Below are 11,414 nucleotides of genomic sequence, written 5' to 3'. Positions count from 1 at the left end.
CGCGGCAAGGACCGCAGTATCTGTACGCGAGGAAACTCCCACATCACCGCAACAAAGCAACATGACTTCAAGTTCATCTTGGTTACAGTTTGTTACTGAATGAAGATATGCTGTGAGGAATAAGACTTATATTTACCTCAACCCTAAGAAGGACGCGATGCGACGCAAACCCAGCAGGAGGAGACATTTACATGAGTAAGTCTTACTTTCATTTTCCTACTAGCTTTCGCTGATATTTACTTTGACAAAACATGTACACATTTTACTAGTTAGACTTATTCCAAACTAAAATTCCTGACTTTATCAAATGAAACATTATGAAGTATGTTTGATTGCATTGCATCTCTTACAATGGCAGGATATTTATAATGTTCTAGAAAAACGATGTGATTATGACTGTGAGATGCATTTATGACGATATCTTTATGAATGTAGAATCATACTTTATTTATTTATTTTATTGTATAACAGTGTAAAAGTAATATGAGTGCTTACACTGAATGTGTGTTTACATCACGTTTATTAGTAATATAGTGCTACACGATAATTATTAGTTTCTTAGATATTACATGTCCTTTTTTTTACATTAGTACAAATTCTAGAGTATAGACTGTATTCTGACAGATGATCCTGATATGATTTTTGGTTTGTTTTGTTTTTGTAGTGATCTCAAACCTGCTCAAAAGATGAATCCTGCCCTCTTTCCCATGAGTCCCTTCAAACTGTTTTCCTCTGAGAGCACTATAAACTTGAGATGTTCAACTACACTGATATTCTAGTGTAAAACAAGTTTTTGACTTTTTTTGTATTTTTTTAAGGGCACACAAAATAGCAGGTAAGATTTGTTTCATTTGTTGAACAGAATTCAGAAGAAGTTTTCAGAAATGCCACAAAGTCTGTGCACATCTGTGTGGTTAGATGAGGGAGCTCAATAATGTGTCTTGGACCTTCATTATGTATGTTTTGTTTATACAGTGATAGTAAATAAAATAAAAATAATCTAAAACTCCATTCTCTGAATCTTGTCACATTGTTTCCTTACCTGCTATAGTCAAGTCAGGCATTGATGGGGCCATTAGGGAGGGCCCTTTTGTCTTTCAGGTGTGAATTGCTAAATATTCATGGGCCATTGCCACACCTATGAATAATCCCTTTCGATCACAAAACATGTTTTATAAAATTTAAATCAATATATTGTTTTCTCTGAACGAGTGAACGAGATGATTTTCACATCATTTGGTTGAAAAAATTCTAGCCTACGACATCCAATTATCTAAAGTCTTGTAAAGAAATGTCCTGTATGTGCTTCATGGCCTTATTTCAGTGACTTCAAAACTTTAGATTTTCAATAACCACGCATAAACATAGTTTTCTCAAAAACACAAACATGCACATTAATGTTGCTTGCATATTATTGTAGCCCAATATGTGCTGATTACAATGTAATCTGACTTTAACCATTCATATGTTTTTAAGATACTGAAAAAAGCACAAATGTCAGGGCATGTCAAAACTTCTTCAGGGCCCCAAAACACCTCAGGCCCCAGAGGGTTAATATTTTTAGCGTTATATGTTGGCGGGTGTCTGGGTGGGTGGGGTGGTTTTTATGTATACCTTTAATGAGTAGGGCAGTCTGGGAATTGGTAATTTGGGCCGAAGGTGAGCCGTATGAAAGTTTATGAAAAAATTGGATCCCGCTAAGGTATCATTTAATGAAGCCGACTTGGAGGTTTTTGATGGTGTTGAGATAGGAGATGAAAAAGGTAATGGCTAGCAGGGAGAAGTCAGGAAATGATAGCTTGTAAGCTGTGTGAAATGTCTTAAAACACTTTTATGCTGTTAAATAAGACTGGAGGGTTTTGGGGAAAACGGCTTGGAGAATGGAATTGAGGGAGGCTTTGAGTAGAGGTCTCAGGGGGTGGTTCATGGGAATATCAGCTCTGAATAGGGAGGTACTGGGGTCGGGAGTGGGTCCGCCTCTGGTGCCAAGGATCTGAATTTCTGGAAGGAAAAACGAGAAAGAGAGTCAGCTATTTGATTTTTAGACCCAGGAATGTGTTTTGCAGTGATAATGAATTGGTTACAAGCCGAAATCCAAATCAGGCGTCTTAACAAAGGCATTAGAGTGGGAGAATGGGAGCGGCCTTTGTTGACGCAATGCACAGTAGCTTCGTTGTCTCAATGGATGAGGATGCTAGTGGCGGACCATTCTTTACCCCATAGAAAAGCTGCAACGACTAGAGGATATAGCTCGAATAGCGCTGAGGATGATAGCTGATGCGGCAGATCAGCCAGCTGGGAGGGCCATGTGGATGCGAACCAGCGGCCTTGGAAAAAACCTCCAATGCCGATGGAGGGGGCGGCGTCTGTAAACAGTTGAATATCAATTGGGGAAGAAATCAGGTTGTTATAGAAGAAAGATAATCCATTCCATTGTTTAAGGAAGGATATCCATAGACTGAGTTCGTTGCGGCATGGGTCAGTTAGGGATATTTGGTCCTCTAGGGCGTGGGCGGAGGACACGAGCGAGAGAAGACGGGAGATGAAGGGCCGGCCTTGCGGAATGATGTGCATTGCGAAATTTAGATGGCCTAAAATGGATAACAGTTTGTGTTTGGAACAGCTAGTATTAGTTAAGAGAGGAAGTCACCAGAATTGTTCTATCGATTCTATCGGCCTGGAATTTTTGGGAATCCAAGTTGATGCCCAAAAATTCGATAGAAGTGCTAGGGCCTAAGGTTTTGTCTTGGTCGAGGGGAATTCTGAGCTCTGCAAAAAGCTTTTGGGTAGTCGAAAGATGTGCGGCTGGGGGGAGTCAGGGGGCGAGATGATCAGAAAGTCATCTAGGAGATGAACTAGAAATGGTATGTCATGATTGTTTGAGAGGATCCAGCAAATTGCCCCTGTCAAAAATTTTAGGGCTGCTTCTGCAGCCGAAGGTGAGGTGGATGGCAAAGTAATATTTATCCTGCCAGCGGACGCCGAATAGGTGCCAAAAATCTGGGTGGATGGGCATGACTTTAAAGGCGGAGGTGATGCCAAGCACCGCAACCTGCTTTTTTAATCAAGGTAATGGCTTGGTCGATGTCGTGGTAGTGAAGAGAAAATTCGTAGAGCGGGATGGGACTGTTAATGCTCGGAAACGGGGAATTATGTGGGGACGACAGATCGATTATTAACCATTTTTTACCTGAACATTTTCTGGTAGCTATACCGATGGGGCTGACCCGAAAAACGCTAAAGGGAGGGGCCAATCATGAAGTTCGCCTCTAATTCTTTTTTAATTAGGAGGTCGACTGATTCAGGTTCGGCTAAAGCAGACTGGAGATTGGGACAGATAAGGCTTTCGGAAGGGAGACTTTCAACGCCAAGGTTCGGGGCAGGGGGAGATGGATGGGTTGACGAAAGGGCAAGTGACGATGGAGTGAGAAAAGGAGCGACAGACTGCGCATGTAATGTTGCGACAGCCTAAAAATACCCTGCTTTGGAGTTCGGGATCTAGAGCCCCCCAATAAGGACACTGGTTCCACTTGGCGACCCAGATGGCACATTTGGCTGCAAAAAAGCTTGTGGTAGGTGTAGAAGTGGGACCCCCCGTATGATAATGCGAGCTCAGCGATTATAGTGAGGTAGTCGCTGAACTCGCGTCTTCTGTGAGGAAAGACGGTGCAGATTACTTCTGAGTAATGGGAGTGCAAAAACATACCACAAACAACAAAAAACAATACCAACAACAAAAACAGCAATGATAATAAATGAAAATGAGCAAAAATGACAATCTGAATAATAGTAATGTTATAAGTAGTATTAGCATGTTTAGAAATAATAGAAATAACCATAATTTGAAATAGTCGAGGATGATAACGATGATATTTTGTGATGACAGTAACAGTAATATCAATAATAACAGTAATAATAATAGTAATAATAATAATAATAATAATAACAGCAACAATAATACTGAAGATGGTGATGACAATAATATGTTGTGATGATGGTAACAGTGATATCAATAATATTAACAGTAAAAATAATAATAATAATAATAATAATAATAATAATAACAACAACAATAATAGAGACAGTGATGTAACGGTAATATTTTGTGATGATATTTTGTAATGACGGCAACAGTAATACTTTAATAATACACTATTAATAATAATAATAATAATAATAATAATAATAATAATAATGATATTGTCACGGGGAGTGAGAGGCAAGAGGCGAGCGGATCCATCTGCAAGCTTTTATTCAGGGTACAAGGCTGAAACATAGTCCAACGAGCAGGGTCATAATAGTCACAAACAGGTATGTAGGAGCGAGGCACAAGAGTAGTCCTTGAAGCTGGCGTGAGTCGATCAGCGGCAAACATAATCCTTGACGTGAAACAGAAGAGTAATCCTTACAACGAGTGAGAGTCCAGAAAGGCAGGCGGCGAGACAGCAGAAACGAGAAAACCAGGCGAGGGATTGAAACACAGGGAAACTAGGAAGCTAGGAAATAACAATGATACTAATAACAGTCCGTACTCTAGGAAGGGAAGTCTGTGGCATTTATAGAGAGTCTGATTGGTCACAGGTGCTGACGCAATTAGTGCAATGGATACTGGGATTTGTAGTTCGGGTTGTGAAGCACGAATCCATGTATGAGAAAAGGGAGAGTGGCATCTGGTGGTGAGCGGTCCGCAGAACACCGACCAGATTCGTAACAGATATATTCACAATAGTAGTTATATAAACATATTTATATAAAGGGGAAATTTAATAATGAACCATACCCAACACATACCACACCTATCCTAGCTTCTGTTTCAGTGTGGAAGTTTTTTTTTTTTTTTTCTCGCCCTCCTCCTTCTCTCCGTTCAAGGCAACATTATAGACATCATATGTATGTAAGCTTAAGCTGAAGTGGTGCATTAAAAGAAGGGTGTGGTGCATTAAAATCAACATGCGGTGCATTAAAAACATGTGTGGTATTTGTTGGGTGCAGTTTTAATTTATTTATATTTATACACTTTTGATTATGTATATTCAATGATATAATCTTCATTAAACCGTTACCGTCCATACAAAACAACATCCCATCAATTTATTACTGCATAATGTTTCTCTGATATAAATAGTGCTAAAAATAATGAAAACAACAACAGCACTAGTAATAATAATAATAATAATAATAATAATAATAATGAAAACACTTATATTACTAATACCTTGTATAAATATATATAATATTTGTGAATACATAATTAAGATAAGTGTGTCAGATTTGTAAGAGTTGAGTGAGGTCTGATGTTGAATGTTGTGGTTCTGATGTATAGTTATACGGAGGTGAAAGATATTCTAGGGAGATGTATTCTGAAAGCAAATTTTCCCAGTGTGTTATATGAATAGTGTTTCGGGATTTCCAGTTCAAGAAGACAGTTTTCTTGGCAATGGCTAGAGCTATTAGGAGTATCCTTTTGTTTGTTATTTCCTGATTGAGTGTTGATAGATTGCCCAGTAGACAGAGTGAAGGGGATAATGGGATGCGACAGCCCAAAAGGTGGGATAGGGATTAAGTGACATCTTCCCAAAAGTGTTTAATGGGTGGGCAGTGCGTGGATATATGTGTCCGGACTATTTTGTGAGCAGTGCAAGCAAGTTTCTGATGTGAAACCCATTTTAGACAGCCTTTCCCCAGTGTTTAATGGGTGGGCAGTGCGTGGATATATGTGTCCGGACTATTTTGTGAGCAGTGCAAGCAAGTTTCTGATGTGAAACCCATTTTAGACAGCCTTTCTCCAGTGTAGTGTGTTCTATGAAGGGTCTTTTACTGTATGAGCTAAAGGTTGGCGTTTTTAGTCTTGAAATAGATATTATTACAAATTTGAGTCCAGAAGTCGGTATCAGGAGCGATAGAAAGATCTTCTTCCCATTTGGTTATCGGTAAGCTTAAGGTTTTATTTGAATTGGTTATCAATTTGTATAATTTAGAAAGTAATTTTTTGGGGATGATATATTAACTAAATCTGCTACTGCGGAGGGAAGGTGAAGACTGATGGTTCTGGTATTGATTTTAGATAAAACAGCTGATTTGAGTTGCAAATACTTTAAGAATTGATTGCTCCCAATACCATACTCCTGGACTAGGTAAGAAAATGAAACCAATTTGTTTGAATGAAAAATGTGATTAATATGTGTAATACCCTTTTCTGCCCATTTATGAAAATTGAGTGTTTTTTTTGTTACTTGTGAAGTCAGGGTTATTCCAAAGTGGGGTGAAGTTAGATGGAGCCAGATTGGAGTTTATTGATGATATTTCCACCAGGCCATCAGAACTGAAGCTATTGTCAAGGCTTTGAAGCATGAGTGATTTTAATGGACTGATTAAGAAATGGAATGTCTGATATGTGTATGTTTCCGCAGAGTGATTGTTCTATGTCTAGCCAAATGATGTCTGACTGAGTGGGGTGAGTCCATTTATATATGTATTGGAGTTGGTTTGCTAGTGAGTAATTGTAAAAATGGATTTGGGTTCTAAAGATTTGGGTTTTTGTAAAGTGCTTAATTTTATCCTTGGTGGTTTATTTTTCCAGTAGAATCGGTTAATGATGGCATCTAGAGATTTGAACCAGTTGAGAGTAGGCTGAGTTGGGATCATTGAAAATAAGTAGTTTATTTTGGGGAGTACTGTCATTTTGATTATTGCTATTCTTCCCTGGATGGAGATTGGTAAATTATGCCAGCGATGAAGGTCATCTTCTACAGTTTTTAATAAAGGAGTGAAATTGAGTCCAGTCAGCTCTGACAGCCTGGAGGAAACCTTAATGCCTAAGTAAGTGATGTGACCTGTGCATAGAGGAATGGGTGATACCTGGGCTACCACATCCCATTTAGTTTGATGTAGTGGAAGAATTGAAGATTTATTCCAATTTATTGCATAATCTTAGATTTTAGAGTATGAATCAATGGTTTTAGTTATTTCTTGTAGAGATGACTGAGGGTTTTGCAAAAAGAGTAAGATATCATCAGCATATAAACTAATCTTATGTTGGGTTTGGGGTGTGTGAATTCCTTTGATGAGTGGATTCTGGCGGATGGCTGCTGCTAAGGGTTCAATGAAGATGGTAAATAAAGATGGAGAGAGTGGACATTCCTGCCTAGTCCCCCTGTGCAGTGTGAAGCTTTGTGATGTTAGTCCATTGGTGTTGACTGTGGCTGAAGGTGTTGCGTATAAAATCTTAATCCAATTAATAAACGACTCCCCAAAGCCAAATTTTTGTAGTGTAGTGAATAAAAAGTTCCAGTTAACTCTGTCGAAAGCTTTTTCTGCATCTAAAGTGACTATGAGGGTGTCTTTCTGCTGTAGTGATGAATAATGGATTGAATCATATAGTCTGCGTGTGTTATTGGATGCCTGCTGATGAAACCTGTCTGATCTGGGTGGATTATAAATGGGATAATTTTTTCAATTCTATGTGCCAGAGCTTTGCTGAGTATTTTGATGTCTACGTTGATAAGGGATATAGGACGGTAATTTGACGGAAGGGTTGGATCTTTATTAGGTTTGGGGATGAGTGAAATAGTTGCTCAGTTCATGTGTACTGGTAATCTTGAGTTTTCTTTAATTTCGGTTATTGCTCTGATGAATAATGGGGATAAAATGGACCAGAAGTGTTTATAAAACTCAGCTGGGAAGCCGTCGGGTACTGGTGCTTTATTGTTCGGCATTTGATTTAGGGCGATATGAAGTTCTTTTTCTATGATTGGTTTGTCCAGTGCACTGATTTGTTCTGTGTTAAGTTTTGGGAGTTCAATATTATTAAAAAATGAATTAATATCCTCTTTTCTTGTGTTATTATCAGATGAATAAAGTTTAGCATAGAAGTTTCGGAATATTGTATTTCTTTCTTGTGGAGAGTTGGTAGGCTTCCCTGCTGAGTCCTTAATAGTTGCAATTGTTATTTTTCCTCTATTTCTTTTGATTTGATTGGCCAAATATTTACTGGATTTGTTGCTATGATGGAAGGTTTCTTGACGGAGTCTTTGAATTAGAAATTGAGTTCTTTTATTAATGATTTCGTTTAGCCGGAATTTTTGTTTTCTTAGTTCATTATATATTTCTTCTATTGGGTTTTTTGCATGTAAAATTTCCAGTTCTTTTATTTTCTTTTCTAATCTGATTTCTTCTTGTTTTTCTATTTTCTTTTTATGCACAGAGAATATAATTTTACCTCGTAGTTGTCAGAGTCATGTCTGTGTATTGTCCTGTTCTGTCATGTTTTCCAAGTGTTTTTCCCCTCTTGTTTCTAGTTCAAATGGTTTAGTCCTTGTCTCCCCCTTTAGTTCTGTCTCATTTAGTCTAATCTTGCCCATATTTGTATTTCCCCCTCGTCATCCTGTTATCTCGTTTGTGACCACGCCTTGTCTTTTGTGTATTTAAGAGTCTGTGTGTGCACTCCCCATTTGTCCGTCAATGATTCTGTTACCTCTGTTTGCTTGTTTTCATGTGCTCATCTTCTACTCCCGGTTTTTGTTTATTTGTATTAGTTTCAGTGTTTTTGTTTTAATAAATCTTTATTCATTCATCTACTCCAGTTCTCCTCATCATTCTCCACTCCTCAACCCCGCCTGGATTGTGACTGATTGACGGACCACAACAAAGATGAACTGAGCTGAGGAATACCTGTTTAATCTTCAGCAGGGAGGACGGCCATTGGAGGAGTTTGTAGAGGATTTTTTGAGCGTTTCACATCTGGTGAGTTGGAGTGATTCTATGATCAATGCTTGCTTTCAGATGGGACTTACCGATGATCACCTGTTTTGTTTGATCACTCTGGACGATTGCCACCAACCCCTAGCGGATTTTATAAATTTCGTCCTCAATATCTGTAATTCCAAGTTCCAAGTGGAGAATTCCAATTCTCCTCCCATCCGAAAGCAAGCAAACACTCCAGCTCACCACAGGCCAGTATCCTCTACCTGCTTCTCCAATGAGCTCGACCCCTCCAAACCTTCCACGCTTCCCCATGTCATCCTCAGCCAGTTCAGCCGGCAGCCACTCCACGCTCCAGCCCCTCAGCCACCAGGCCAGCGTCAGCTCGCAAAATGGCCGCCACGCCAGTTCACAAGATGGCCGCCACGCCAGATTCTGCAAGCAAGATGGCTGCCACGCCAGCTCACAAGATGGCTACCATGCCAGCTCACAAGATGGCTGCCACGCCAGCTCACAAGATGGCTACCATGCCGGAATCTGCACGCAAGATGGCTGCCACACATGAGTCTGCGCGCAAGATGGCTGCCACACATGAGTCTGCGCGCAAGATGGCTGCCACACATGAGTCTGCACGCAAAATGGCTGCCACACAGGAGTCTGCCCGCAGGATGGCCACCGTTCCTGAGTCCTCGGCCAAGATGGCCACCAAGCCTGAATCCCCGGCCAAGATGGCCGCCGTTCCAGAGTTCCCGGCCAAGATGGCCGTACTTGCTGAGTTCCCGGTCAAGATGGCTGTCGTTCCTGAACCCTCGGCCAAGATGGCCGCCAAACCTGAGTTCCCGGTCAAGATGGCTGTCGTTCCTGAACCCTCGGCCAAGATGGCCGCCAAACCTGAGTTCCCGGTCAAGATGGCCGCCAAACCTGAGTTCACGGCCAAGATGGCCGCCGTTACTGAGTTCACGGCCAAGATGAACGCCGTTCCAGAACCCTCGGCCAAAATGACCATCCAACCTGAAATCCCGGCCAAGATGGCCACCAAACCTGAGTCTGCACCCAAGATGGCGACCGCCAAGTCGAAGTCTCCGCTGGTTCCGCCCAGCCTTCCAGAGTCTCCGCTGGTTCTGCTCAGCCTTCCAGAGTCTCCGCTGGTTCCGCCCAGCCTTCCAGAGTCTCCGCTGGTTCCGCCCAGCCCTCCAGTGACTGCGCCGCCAGAGCGCCCTCCAGTGACTGCGCCGCCAGAGCGCCCTCCAGTGACTGCGCCGCCAGAGTGCCCTCCTGTGACTGCGCCGTCAGATTGCAGAGAACTCATCAGGTTCCTGTGGTGTAGCACCGATGGCCGTCTAGGTGGCGAGGTCTTCATTGAGATCCATCTCTGGAGCGCATCTGGTTGACATTCAGGGCTATAGAAGTCATCTCTAGGTGTGATCCATGATCTGAGCTGGGTACGGACAGGATCCGGGGAACTGCGGTGACCATCTGATCTGGATACAGGCTGGGTCTGGTGGCTACGGTGACCTCAGAATTAGAATGAAACAGACTAATATTAGCGTAGATGCCATTCTTCTTACGATGCAACGAGTACATTAGGTGTTATGGGAAGTGTTTTTTGTTGACCTAATTAATGCAGCCTAACAATCCTTTTAATTTGAATTATAGGAATGTGTTAATGTTTTATGTGTAGGGCAGGTTAAAGAGATGTGTCTTTAATCTAGATTTAAACTGACAGATTGTGTCTGCCTCCCGAACAGTGTTAGGTAGATTGTTCCAAAGTTTAGGCGCTAGATAAGAAAATGATCTGTCGCCGGCAGTTGATCTTGACATTCTAGGTATTATCAAATTGATAAAATTTTGAGAACGCAGCGGACATGAGGGACTATAATGCGATAAGAGCTCGCTCAAGTACTGAGGAGCTAAACCATTGAGGGCTTTATAAGTAATTAGCAAGATTTTAAAATCTATACGATGTTTTATAGGGAGCCAATGCAGTGTTGACAGAACCGGGCTAATACGGTCATACTTTCTGGTTCTAGTATTTTGGACCAGCTGGAGTTTGTTTATTAAGTGTGCAGAACAACCACCCAATAGAGCATTACAATAATCTACCCTTGAGGTCATGAACACATGAATTAACGTTTCGGAATTTAACATTGACAGCATAGGTCGTAATTTCGATATGTTTTTGAGATGGAAAAATGCAGTTTTGCAAATGCTAGAAATGTGGCTTTCGAAGGAGAGATTGCTATCGAATAGCACACCTAGGTTCCTAACTGATGACGACAAATTGACAGAGCAGCCATCTAGTATTAGACTGTGTTTTAGATTATTACTTGTGGAGGTTTTAGGTTCAATAATTAACACCTCTGTTTTTTTTCCCCCCGGAATTTAACAGTAAGAAGTTACTCGCCATCCAGTTTTTAATATCAGCTATGCATTCTGTTAGTTTTTCAAATTGATATGTTTCATCGGGCCGCGAAGAAATATAGAGCTGCATATCATCAGCGTAACAGTGAAAGCTAACACCATATTTCCTGATGATATTGTCGAGGAAATTCCTGTTTAGAGACTCTCCGTCAATAAAGACAAATCGATTAAAGCTTTTAAAGGTTTATTTCTTGCAAGAAAGGTTCACAGTCAAACAGATACAGTGCCCTGCCCGAGTGTGACAAAGGCGGGAGAGTTTTCCTCCACTTTATATCTCTTTTCACACTCAAGGT

This window comes from Garra rufa, chromosome 7, assembly GCF_049309525.1.
Source record: "Garra rufa chromosome 7, GarRuf1.0, whole genome shotgun sequence".
NCBI lineage: Eukaryota > Metazoa > Chordata > Actinopteri > Cypriniformes > Cyprinidae > Garra > Garra rufa.
This window is presented reverse-complemented; position numbering follows the sequence as displayed.